This window comes from Gymnogyps californianus, chromosome 5 (assembly GCF_018139145.2).
Source record: "Gymnogyps californianus isolate 813 chromosome 5, ASM1813914v2, whole genome shotgun sequence".
NCBI classification, from domain to species: Eukaryota; Metazoa; Chordata; class Aves; order Accipitriformes; family Cathartidae; genus Gymnogyps; species Gymnogyps californianus.
In genome coordinates, this window is record NC_059475.1 from 41,365,983 (window position 1) to 41,378,975 (window position 12,993).

At 41.8% G+C, this 12,993-nt stretch overlaps 1 protein-coding gene across 1 annotated transcript in view; it reads left to right on the forward strand.

Annotated features, from left to right (window-relative positions):
* Positions 1-6,550: 6,550 nt before the first annotated feature.
* Positions 6,551-12,993, forward strand: part of ARHGAP5 (Rho GTPase activating protein 5) — a 49,749-nt gene continuing 43,306 nt past the window's right edge. Inside the window, exon 1 of the mRNA XM_050897130.1 lies at positions 6,551-6,611. The gene's annotated coding sequence lies outside the window, so the exon portion shown is untranslated. The remainder of the gene's footprint in view (positions 6,612-12,993) is intronic.

Below are 12,993 nucleotides of genomic sequence, written 5' to 3' on the forward strand. Positions count from 1 at the left end.
CATCTTGACTAGTGTCATAATATTTTCCATCACCTCTCCCGAGGCACATTTAGCACCTTTTTTTTCCCCCTTTTAGAAAAAGAAATCCTCAATTATAGCTGTAAAGCAAACTGGCAACTGAAATCCACCCATTTCCTAAAGCTCTATTATCCCTGCGGCATCTGAAACAAAAACATATCGATACTAATTACTTAGCAGAATGCAATCAAGAAAATCTTCTTACTCCCAACTCTCTCTTCTCTCCTTACTCCTACAACCAATGTGCCTCTAAACAGAAAAGCCTGAGTTGTCTGAAAGCACACAGGGAGACGTGATGATAGCAAAGCAAGCCTCCTTTATGACCTTGTCCCCAGGAGTCTTTTCTGGTATCTTCTCCTCGCAGCCCTCTTCTTGTTCACCTGTGATAAGTATAATCTCTTCTCAGCAGCTCCTGATGCTTCACTCACTGATTTCAACAAGCAAGCAAGCAACAGAAGAGGAGGTGTTCATAAAAATCTATCCTCCTCTCCCTTCATGAGACTGACGCCTGCACTGAAATGAGGTATCATCAGGAAGTCCATAGGAACCGGTGTCCAGACCTGCGTGGGTTACAGCAGTAGCTTCTGGCATGCCTGTTGCAAGCCTCCAGCAAAGGGTGCAGGGTGCTGTGGGTGGCCCGGTGCTCTGCTGAAGCCAAGGCTTCTGTGAGGCTGGGCTAGAGCAGCCAGGGGTTTGGAGCAGGAGTTAAAACTAGCTCATTATAAGTAAAACACCAAACTGAAACAATTGGCTATTTCCTTCTCTATGTAGAGCTAGGCAATAGCTCTCTCCTCAGTGTTTAGGTTTCATTAGTATATATATAAATGCTAAACTTATCCTGAAAGGGTTTTTTTCTTTCTTTTTCTAAACTAAAACATGTAAGGTGGCTGGCTAATTTTCTTTTCCAGTTAATTTTTAGAAGCAGAACTGGATTCCATGTCTTTGCACACTGTCTCTCTCCCACACTCTGTTGGATCTTTCTGCACTCCTCTGGGATTTTCCAGTCGCTAGGGGTCATGGGCTCCATATTGGCAGAGCGGAACGTTAGCATGGCTTAGAAAAAGGCAGGGAGTCACAGAACAAAGAGCTGATCATGTGAATCTGGTAGCTGTCATTCCTGTACTGGAGTGTGATATGGATGTTTTGATCCAACTTAAATCATGGGACAACTTCTTTTGTATGGCAGATTTCAGTCTACTGCTCTTTCACGAGCAGAATTTTTTGTGTCCTGCTCAGGACTACAGGTGGACAGGAAAAAGAGCTTTCTTGTACAACATGCTCTCCTCAAAGTCCCCTTCAAAACTGCTTTTTTTTTCACCCCTATGAAGTGAATATTTTTCCGGTAGTACGTAGAAATATGGTTACATAGCACCATGCTGGTCCACAGGAGTGATGTGGATGGCGTCTATAAGAAGACAAAAAAACCTGTTAAGTAGGAGTAGAGATACTGACCATGCTCAGTTCCCTTTCCTATGGTTTGCCTACACACTGCCCGCTATTAGGCAATATCATCTAAAATAATGGATTTTGTGGGGAGAAAAAAATAAACAAACAAAAACCAACAAAACCCCCTTTGGATGCTACCTGATTTTCTTACAGGTGTGGAAAGAATGATGGTTGTGTCACTCACACTTAACCAAACCATAGTGAAGCCATGGAATGAGAAAAAAGTACATAATTTTGTAAATGTACATAATAATATTCTTGACACAGAAATCATTAAACAAAATTATGATTTTAGGAAACAATGTTGCATATAGCCAACTTGTACAATGCAGTGCATTGAGATATTAAAATATTTATTTACATTTCAGTTTTTAATAGATAAAATAGCATTCTGCTGCACAAAAAGTCAATAAAAATTTAAGCGAAGAAAATCTTCCATAATTTATTTCCAAAATAATTGACTTCTAGAAACCCAAACAGTGGTCTATGGCTAACTGATTGTCTATTAATAGCTTTTTGTATTTATGTGAAGAATCCTTAAGAGTATTGCAGGGAAAAAATGCTTGATTTTGCATAAGCCAGGTTCAGTGCAATCACTGATCATGCTCCTGACGTTCCTTTTGAAATGGCAGATCATCCAAATTAATAAAAAATGGTGATCAATGTAGTATTAAATTTTAAAATTAATAAAAGATTTGTTTTAAAAAAACACAACTCCAAAACCCGAACTCCCAAACAAGAACAAGGGTGGAGATTAGGAGAAAGGTCAAGAAAGGGGAATATTGTACCTGCTATTTGTTTTGTCAGGTGTACTGATGACCAGGAAACCAATAATGCTGGTGAGCTTTCCCCTTATCACCACGGAATTATGCAGTGATGTGGGTCTCTTAGTAAGTGAATGCATTTATCTAAATGATTCCTATTAGAAACCAAACAGGTTTTCCTTAATAATTTGAGAGGATGGTGTAAGTATTTACGCTTCTATTTTGCCCTCTCTTCCTGTATACAAACGTTTTTACACACAGTGCAATGAATTAACATGAGCGTAAATAGTAGAACAACTTTAAAGTGTGTGAAGATTTTCTCACAGAGAAGGTGCTGTAACATTGATTCTTAAACTTTATGCAAAACAGTGCCTTTTTCTTGAAGTTAGACAGACCTGGCAGTTCTGCTGTTTAATGAGGGGTGTTGGGGAAGAGGTCTGAAAAGCAGCTTGTGGTAAAATAGTATGTGCAGATTTCATGTTCTACAACCAACAACAGCACATTGATTTTTGGTTCAGTACACTGGTAAGATTGCTTGCTTTGCACTTCCAAGTGGTGTAAAGAAAGCAATGATGGAAGGCAAAGGTAATTAAGAAAATGCCGCACCCATGAGAAGTGTGTGCATTGCTGATCTGATTTGTGGTTTGAAATCCCCCAACTCCAGAAGCATGGGGAAAGCGAGATATGAACTTTTGTCTCGTTTGGCCCTGCTTAATGAAAAAGACAGAAAGGGGCTGGGAAATGGTGGATTGCTGATGCTGTTGTTATTTTCTATTCCTAGGGCCCTGCTGTCCAAAAGGTAAGACAAGCAAACTATCCATTCTTCGCTCGCCTTGCATAGGCTTCTAGATATCTAGAAGGTGCTTACTTTATTTGTGTTTATAATCAGCCGTTGAAGAATGAGGGTGTTTCTAAGGGGAAATCTGCTACAGAAAAAGACTCAAATAACAATAGTCATTATAAATAACAAATGTTGCACATCTTTAATGACTTTCTTCCGAGTTTCTCAAGGTTTACTAAAACATTTCTCTGAAATGTCTTTCTGTATAGTTAACAAAACACTAATCTAGCTAAATTATTAATCGGATTTCATTATTAGACTTTATTTTTATGCCTTCTCTAAGTTATAATGCTCCCTGAATTCTCAGTCATGAAAAACATTTTTTGAAGGATTTCTTCTGACAAATATTCACAAATATTTTGGAACTATTTTAATAAAATTTTACATTAAAAATACTTTGATTGAATTGTTTTCATTTATCTTATTGCTTCATTAGTGACATGAAAAATTTAAGTAGCCTTATAGCTCTAATTATTATGCTCTCATAAGGGCATAAAACTACCTGTATATCTACTGTTTTCTCATGGATTTGCAATTTTCTCAACACTTTCCCTTTGAAACTTTATAAACCTTGCATGTCTTCTTAATATGCATCTGAAATGGGCTATGCGTATATCTCTACCCAATAGTTAACATTAAACTACAAAGCTTATAAATTTCATAGAGTCTAGGAAAAACACTGTCTCATAAATCTGCTTATAACCCTGCTTGCTGGTTCATTGGCCATAATTCTTGACTTTTTGTAGCTTTATCCAAAATCAAAGGGTTTAATAATCTCTGCAAAATCATAGCAAGCTGCCTACTGTAGCCTGCCAGAACTTTGCATGCTTCCTGGAAGGCAACAAGCAAATGGAGTTTCTGCACATCAGTTTCCTCTAATTGCGGTAATCTGAAGTGAGGAAATTTATATGAAAATCAATTTCTGACCTTACAGTCTTCCTCTATTATACTAATTTTTTGGGGAATATTTAGGGTCAGAGGAAGAAGAATTAGCTGATCTAAACCTGTTCCTTTCTTTCACTGAGGACTGCTTTTGGAGCCGATGGTGTGTCTGCTGGGGACTAACATCATAGGAAGCTATTCGCGCCTGTTGCCTTTTGTCCGGTCGCTGTGCATCCTTGTGAAGAGAGTACCTCCACCCTCCCTGTAACTAATGGTGTTGCCATCCGCTTCTAACTGAAGCACTCCTCACTGTCCTTGCATGCTTCAGGTTTGAGCTTGCTGGGAAAGGTTTCCTGCTGTTCCCAAGCTTATGTCCTGCTTCATTAAACTTTTTTTTTTTACATCTATACCTACGTAAGCCTACTTGCTTTGCTGAGGGTTTTTTTGTCTCAGATCAGGATCAAAGTAAGTGATACAATCAATTCCTACATGAGAAGTCTTCTACGTGAAAGGTCTTCTGCATGATGGAACTTTACGAAAATTCATTAACTGCTTAAGGTAATTAATACCTATGCGGAGTTTCAGAAGGATACAGAACTCACTCTTTTAAATTTTGATTTTATTACGCTAAGAAATCTCAAAAGATTTTTTTTTCATATGAGTATAAGGTTTTGATTCTGGTAATGTGAAATGGCGCTTTAACACCCCAAGGTACGTATTTTGAACAAAAAAATACAAGAAAATAAAAATCAGAATCAGGCAATTCAAATTAAAATTAAGTTCTGATTTTAGGCTTGTTTAGCTTGCCTTTTTTTTTTTTTTTGAGAACTAGGATGTGACCGCAAAAACTCTTGAGCAGATGCTGCGATTGCAGTGTCAAATAGTTTTACATCTCTTTAGTGTGGACCTACCTAAGATGAGTATTTCTAGAAATACTCTCCTGTACGGCAGCGACAACACACGGCTGCTCACTCAAATTTAACACAAAAAGGTTTAGCTAGTTAGAATTTTGTCAAAAATTCAAGTTTACAGGCAATGTGTCTTTAGAAAGGATATGAATTTTTAAACCTTTTAATTGCCTAATTTTCAGATGTAAAACTTTAAGATGTGCATGTAATATGTAAAATTGCACAGAATGAACCATATTGTTATTAAATATTATGGTTACAAGTAAAACACTCAAAACTTGGACTGCGCCAGGAATAAGGGTGCTAGTAAAATATTAATATGTTGCTTTGTATGTATACATGAAAACAATGTTTGGTAATAAATGATGCATAGAATATGCATTGCTGCATACGCAGAAATAAGGTGTACGTGCATGATGCCCACAGATGCCCTGTCCCCTGCAGTGGATAGAATAGATTAACACCTACTTACTAGTTTTTTTGCCGTGTCCCATGCCTCACCTACCACTGCCTGTGGAAACCCAGCTCCAAAGGCAGAAACACAAATAGCCGCGCTGGCCGCTTCGGAACACCATCACTGCGCGAGTGCCTCACAGGCCTTAACTACAACCCAGGAGGCCTCTGAGAGTGGGAGAGGGATTTCACGTCCCGCTAGCCACCTGCAAAATGGTGGCATGCGGGGATACCGCTGAAAAGCACGCATGACATTTGGTTGCTTAACCTGACTCCTGAATTGTCAAGGCAGCTGGTATCATTTGCGAAGCAACGTCCTATGCCTCCCTTGCAGGCGGACGTTACATGTGTAGGCCACAGAGAGGGCTCTGCTGCCACTCCTCACTTTTTTAATGACTAAAAACCAGAAGAAGTGCTGTGTTACACTGGCTAAACCTGGGAAACATTGTGAAAAGTTACAGGCAGCCTAGCGGGAGAGCAGCAGGGGGAACAGGGCTGACCAACGCAACATTCTCGCATCTTTTAATTCCATCCCCGCCAACCGCCATTTTCCTCCCTTGGAGGCACCGCCGCTGGGCGAGAGCACAGGCTGTGCCCCAGCTGCCTCCGTCCCCTCCGCGGAGCGGGCCGCGCTCGGGAACGAGCCCCGTCGCCGCCTACGCGCCGTGCGGACGGCCACACCTCGGAGCCGCTCTCACGCAGGGAGCGCCGCGGCGTCCCGGCCTGCCTCGCTGTCCGAGGCGGGACTAGAACCGGCGGCCCGCCGCCTCCCGCCTCCCCGCGCTACCCGTGCGGCCACCGGGGCACAAGCGAGGCATCCGGCGCGCGCGCCCGCACGGGCCGGGGAGGGGAGGCGGAGCGGCGCGCGTGCGCGCGCAGCTGGCGGCCGGCCGCGCGCACTCTCCCAGGCTTCCCAGGGAATCCAGCGGCAGCAGGAAGAGGCGCTTCCCCGCGCACGCGCAGCTGGCCGGGCGGGCGCGCGCTGAGCCGCGGCGGCGGGAGGGAGGGGGGAGGGGAGGGAAGCTGCTGAGGTAAAGTTAGGGGGAGAGAGAGACTCCGTCAGCGAAGCGAGAGCCGGGGAAGCTCGGCGGCCGCCATTACTGAGCCGAGAGCGCCGGGGAGGGAACGGAGAGGTGGGACGGGGGCTGCGGCGGCCGGGAGCGCTCGGGAGCTGCGGGCCGGAGAGCGGAGAGAGCCCCGCGGGGAGGAAAAGCCGCCGGGGGCGCCGGCGTGGAGAGAGCGTCCCGGGAATGCTGCCGCTCCCGCCGCCGCCGAGGAGCCGGATCCCGACGGCGCGAGGTGAGGGGAGGAATCCGGTCCCGTGGGTCCTGGCTCGGCCCGCCGGCCCGGAGCGGGGCGGCCGGCCCGGCAGGCGGAAGGGGAGCGGGGGGGAGGAGGCGGCTGTAGCCCGGCGAGCTGGTGCGGCGGCCGCTGGCTGCAACCAGTTCAAAGGGCTGGGGCTGGCGTGGGGAGAGGGGAACCGGCCCCCCCTCCTGCTCCCCCCGCGCTCGGCCCCCTCGGCACCTCCACGCGAGGGAGGGGAGGCAAGAAGGGCAGGGAGCGGAGTGCCTGGTCCCAGACAGGTGATGAAGGCCTGAGCAATGGGAGGGTCTGAGCCTGCTGTACGAGGCTGCCAGCTGGTCACGGCTCTCCAGGGAGGGAGGAAGGCAGGAAGGGGAGCTTCCCTGCTCCTCTCTTCTTCCTTCCTCATTCCCTTCTTCCCCCTACTCCTTTAGCTTCCGCCCTTCTTCCATTCCCACTGCCTTTCCCCCCCCCTTTTCTGTTCTCCTTTCTCTGTACTTCTTTTCCTCCTCATTGCCTCCTTCTACTCATTCTTGTCTTCTCTGTTCTTTTCCTTCTCTACTAAATTTGAACAGTTGTCAATTCCTCTCCTCCTTCCTTTCACCTTCAAATATTGCTCGATATTAAATTTCAGAAAACTTCACTCTCCTAATGATGTGTGTGCATTTCTGTTTTTCCACCAGGTGGATTTTAAGGCTTTGAAATAGGGTAGCCAGTTGCAGTGTTGCAGCTTTCAAGCATTTTGAATCCCTTCAACCGGCATAACCTTTAGACTCTCCACCCAAGGAAAGCACCAGAGATACACAGATATTAATGCCACGGTGTTGTAAATATAGGACATAAGGAGTATAAAACACTGTTTTAATTAAAAATAGAAGAAAGACCATTTACTTATAAAAGGAAGACATACTTGTCACCTTCCCCCCAGAATCCACCCCACCCTTCCTCTGTACCCCCCCTTTTGCCCTCTCCTGTATCACTTTTGATATCAGCTTGGAATATTTCCTTAATAAGTAGGAGGGAAATGTTTTTAATCTAGACCAAAATAGGCCTGTGGGGGTATGTGTGTATTCTTTAGTTTAGTGTCGTGCAGATAACTGGGGGATTTTTTTTTTTCTTAATAAAGATCCTTGACAGAAATTGAACAACTCTACACTGCAGAGTAAAAACCGTAAAGAGAGAACAGCATTTGCTGGTCAGTTGGACGTCCATTTTAAACCTGTGTATTGAAGCCAGTTGCAGCACTGATACTTGTATACGTATTTCATAAATGAATGAGGAATTCATAGGTAGCTTTTTTTCTGTTGTGCTGTCTTACCTTTCTAAGGTTCTCCAGTATGACAGCTGTTTTCAGCAGTGACATCAGTGACCAGAGTTAAGTGCTTTCTCAAAAAACCCATACGTATCTTAAATTGATAGTACATATCTAAACTGAGCATATTACAAATACTCATCCAGGTGCATTTTTATAAGGGTTTATTTTCCTTTGTGCTTCTTTGAAAATTATTTTAAAGAAGTGCTAAAATTCTTAAAATTCTATTTATGGTACTCTGCTGAAAATGGTACTAGAGCTTAGGAAGTATGATGTAAATACAGTAGTTTTTTTAAAAGAGTCTATAGTACTTAAAGTATCAGAAATTGTTTAAGCATTTGTTACATTATCACTAGCTTGTCTTAGTATAACAAGTTGCTTCTAAGCTTGGAACATACTGAGCTTAAATAGTATGCAATTTTTTTTTTTTTTAAAGTATCCCTATATAAAGCAGCTGCTAGTGTTGTAAAAATGTAAATAATTGGAACCAAATGCCTACCACTCCCTGGTACTGGACTTTATTTTAGCTAAGGTGTTGCATGTGTAACATAATCCAATTAAATACTTTAGGCTCAGACTAAATTGTTTTAAAATGCTATATTTAGCACTAACAGAATCAAATGCTACACATGTTTTTGAGGTTAAAGATAAAATGTGCTTTCCTAAAGCCGTAGGTGTTTTTCCGTGTGCAAACTTTGTAGGAAAGAAAAGCACTGATCATAATAATAGATTGTTCTGTATAAGTTTCCCCTTTGGGACTTGTTATTTGAGTAGATGGTGCAAAAATAATTCCGTTCCATTTAATAAAGATATTAAAAGGATGCTGACGGTATCTTAAGACTTCCACAAGTACTTTCTTAACAGAAGAGAAATCCCATGTACTGGCGTCCTTCAGGAATATTTTGCATAAAACTTCAGAACACTCCACATCGCTACTTTTAGTAGACTAGTATGTGGTGTGTTCTTAAGATTACACATATAAGGCATCCTTCAGGGACGATGCTCTCTGACCTTTACTGAAAGAATGGAAGTTTGTGAAGCCAAGTATTCGGCATTAAGTTCTGCTGGCATAGTTATGTCGGTGAGCGAAGTGGAAACAGCCACGCTTGTGGACATGACGTACCTACGAGAGTGAAGCCCGTGATGCATTCTTGCTGTGCGATAACGAAGGAATGCTGCGGAAAGGAGCCTGCCTCGCTTGGGAGGAGAGTTCGCCGTACCGGCGAGAACTCCCGTGTTCCGCTGGCGGCCGCATCGCCGCTAGGGGGCTTCGTAAGCGTGCCTGTCCCGGGGTGCTCGGGCCGGCCCTGCCCGCCCAGCGCGGCCCGACTTCGTGTCTCTGTCCGCTTTAACTAGGTGTCTGAAGGAAATAACGCGGTATTTGACCGAAGCTTCCCGTTGCTTTTGAAGTACTCCACCGTACTCATAACTGTAAGAAAAAGTTTCGTTCCAGGTAGTCCCAACAACACTGGGAATTCTGTATTAGGACTGTCAGGATTTTTTTTCCCCCCTGTATCTGTGTTATTTCTATCTTAATGGATGCACAAAACTATTAATCGTTTTTTGTTTGGTTTTTTTTTTCTTTTTTCCCCTGAGAATTTTTAGCCTAAAGGTCAGTGTAAGCGAGCTGGAATATTCATGGTTTTTTCAACAGTTTTAAAAAGTACTTTTAAGGGTATTACGTTTTACAGATTATTGGTTGAACCCTCTCATCACTTCTTTATATTTATGGATTTTAATGAAATATTTAAAGAAAAAAAAGTTCAAAATTCCTCGCAGGAAAATCTGAAGCAACTGTAGTGAAGTTATTTTGAATTTGAGTGTTAACTGTGCTTTTCTAGCCACTAACACCTATCGGAAGCTGAAGTAATTAATCTGCGGCTAATTCTGCACATTACATTTTGTGGTAAATTAGAGTTGTTCTTTGGTTTTGAGTTACAATTCCCACACATTTTTGCAGTTCTGCATCAGTTGACATACAAGCATAACAGAAGAATGCTTGCATTTAAAAAAGTAAACCCAATACCTGCATGCACAATTTTGGAAATGTGTATATTGTTGCATCTTGGCATTAATTTATTTAAGTTGGCTAATTATTATGCAGAATATTATTTGCTGCTTAAATATGCCTTTTCACTTGCTCATTTCACAATTTAAAAAAGAAGTGGGTAACCAGTGTTCTCATTTTACACAGGTAAAAATTACACATATGGCTTGTACAAGGTTAAACAACAAACTACGGTTTTGAATTAAGTCTCAAAACTTATGATGTCGGGTCCTGGATTCTATACTGCAGTTCCTCATGAAGCAAGATAACACAAAATGATCCAGATATGTGGATCAGTGAAATTTGTTGAAGATGCTGCTGCCAGGATGTAAATTTTTCTTTTTGCAGCAAATGCATTTTAGCCCTTTTTCCACCCTTGCCTTGATCCCTCCTTCCTCACCTGCTTCTTTCTCTGTCTTCTATTTTTATCAGTTCTTTCTTGGATCCCCTTTGTAAAATTTCTCCATTAGTTCTTTTGTGTTCTTCCTGAATAACTTTGTAAATAAGCCTCATCAGGTAGCCTTGTACTAAGAAACTTCTGTGAGCGCTATGCATGTCTTTAGTAGGAGCTTCTCCTGTGCGCAAAGAATTAAGAATTTACTGTTCCTGTAAACCTGTACTATTTCCTTTGCTGTTAAAATACAGGCTTTGAACCTATATTGAATGCTCTCAGATATTCAGAAACGCGTAGATAAGTAACTCGAGAGGCCTAAGTTCAGGCTAGTGCAATGCTGATAATTTGAACCTTTGCAGTTTACCTGTTTATTGTACCTTGATCTAATTTGTGTAGGTTGGTTTGGTTTTTGTGTGTTTGTTTTTTGTGAACAGCAACAATGATAATAGATGCCCCCCGGAATGCTAGATTCCAGCTAAAGAATGATGTTTTGTTTTGAATTTAGAAATAAAGTTTAGGCCTTGATTTAATTTTGGGTAATACACTGGTGGTCTTCAGAGTATTGTTATTAATAGGAGAAATTTAGTAAACTTAGTAAGAACTAAGAGCTTTGAACTTCTGTTTTTAAACACAGTTTTACATTGATTTGTAATATGAAGTTGAGCAGTCAGGTTTTTTTCTCTTTTTTTATAAATTGATTACTTTGCTTTTGTATGCAAAGAATTATCTAGGCTACCTAACTCCTTTAGGGATGGTAGTTGGCCATCATACAAACCGAATCTGAAATGAAGAGCGGTTGGGGTAATCCATTCTCATCCTTCATTTACCTAGCATGACTAATCACCATACCACTTAAACTGTATTCCTTTTCAGTCAGAGTGTCACTGTTGAAGGCATTTCAAGGCATTGTCCTTTACTGTCTTGTTACTGCTTGATTGAGCTTATTTCCTGATAAGCAATCTGAATCTTTTTTTTTCCCTGGCGTTGGATGGTGCTTGCAGAATTTTACCAGAGAGCATTGTATTTACCCTTATTTATAAATAAGATTTCAAGTACAGTTACTTAATTAAGATTACTAGCACTTGTGAAGGCAAGAATATTGGCATGTTAGTAAAGAGGACAGGACACATTAAGTGGCTAGGACCTCAGCAGACTTTGATGAATTGAAATAGTTGATGACATTGGTATACTCTGTATCTGGTTTAGTTTCTAAAAAGGATTTTGATTTGAAGAGAAGATTTCTTATGCTTGTTTAAGTGAAAAAGATACCTCTTGGTAAATATTGAATGAGAAGTAACAACATTACCTTAAGCTACATCAACATTGGATTTTTTTCCTGGTTCTTGAAGTGAAAATGGTTGAATTGTTATTCTGGTATGTTTTGGGTAGAGCTGTAATTACTGATGTGCTGATAGGTCTTGGAATTTGGATACCATACTAAATATTTTCCAATGCCAAGTTTTGGTTCTCAAAAAGTGTGAAGTGAGGGATGACTCGGTATAAAAAATTACTGTCAGCAGTAACCTGAATCCAGAGCTGTAACTTCCTTGGAATCATGGTCTTTGATATTTGAAAGTGCTGTGCGTTCAAAAGTCATCCTACAAACCATTTCAGTGATATCTAATGTGTTTGAATTTACTCTGTGATCTGCTGCAGAGGTCACGGTAACTTTCTGTTGATGTATTCATACACCCTGCAAAGCTGACTAGAGTGTGATGGCCTTTTTTTTTTTCATATGTGCTTTTCTTCGCTTGGCCAGCTAATTTACAAACATTATCACAAGACTATGGTAATTGAAACTAACCCTGGAAAAATACTGGTCTGTAAACTGTTGCATCTAGACAACATTACAGAGTGAGTAAAGGACTGTGGGAAAACATTCTTACTTTCCCTGTTGGCATTGTTTGCAGCTGCTTAAATAGTTGTTGGTTATGAGCAATTCTGTAGAGTCTTTCAGACAACATTTCTGCTTCAGCCATGTTAGGTCTGCAGATGGTAAACATTTTTAGGTTCGGAAAGCAATTTCGGAAGGTGTTCAGAAATACTCAGAGTATTTATCTGTAAGTGATTTTCTTGGCTAGGGACCCATCTACAAGTTCCTGTGCAGCAACGATTACTAAATAATGGTAGGTGATTAACTACTTTAGTATTTATTAGTTGCTAATAATATGGCATTCTCTGCTAATGTTTAGAATTCAGCTCAGAAGACTTTGGGAGACATATTTGAAAATAGGAGTTTCTCGGGCCTCTTAATGCTTCTGGCTGATCTTGCGGGGGCCTGTCTTTGAGCTTTCTCTTGCGAAGCAGTGTGCATTGCAAAATGGCTGGTGTCCCCCTCCCCCAAGCCTCAGGTGCATTCTTGCAGGCAGAGACACTTTTCTCTGTCTGTCTGCTCTTCCACATACTCTTCTTCAGAGTCCCATAGTTTGTTTCCTCATATGCGACTATCTGCTCTGCTCACCTAGCTGTGGACATAGGAGTGCCACAGCTAGGAGGTAAGGGCAGGGAGTGTGACTTACCTCCTGTCTTCTCTTTCAAGTGATAGAGTTTAGCTTTGCAGCTAGGCCAGGCTTAGTGCAGGACTGATAGCCTGCTGCCTAATGATTTTGGTGTTGTTTGGTACCAC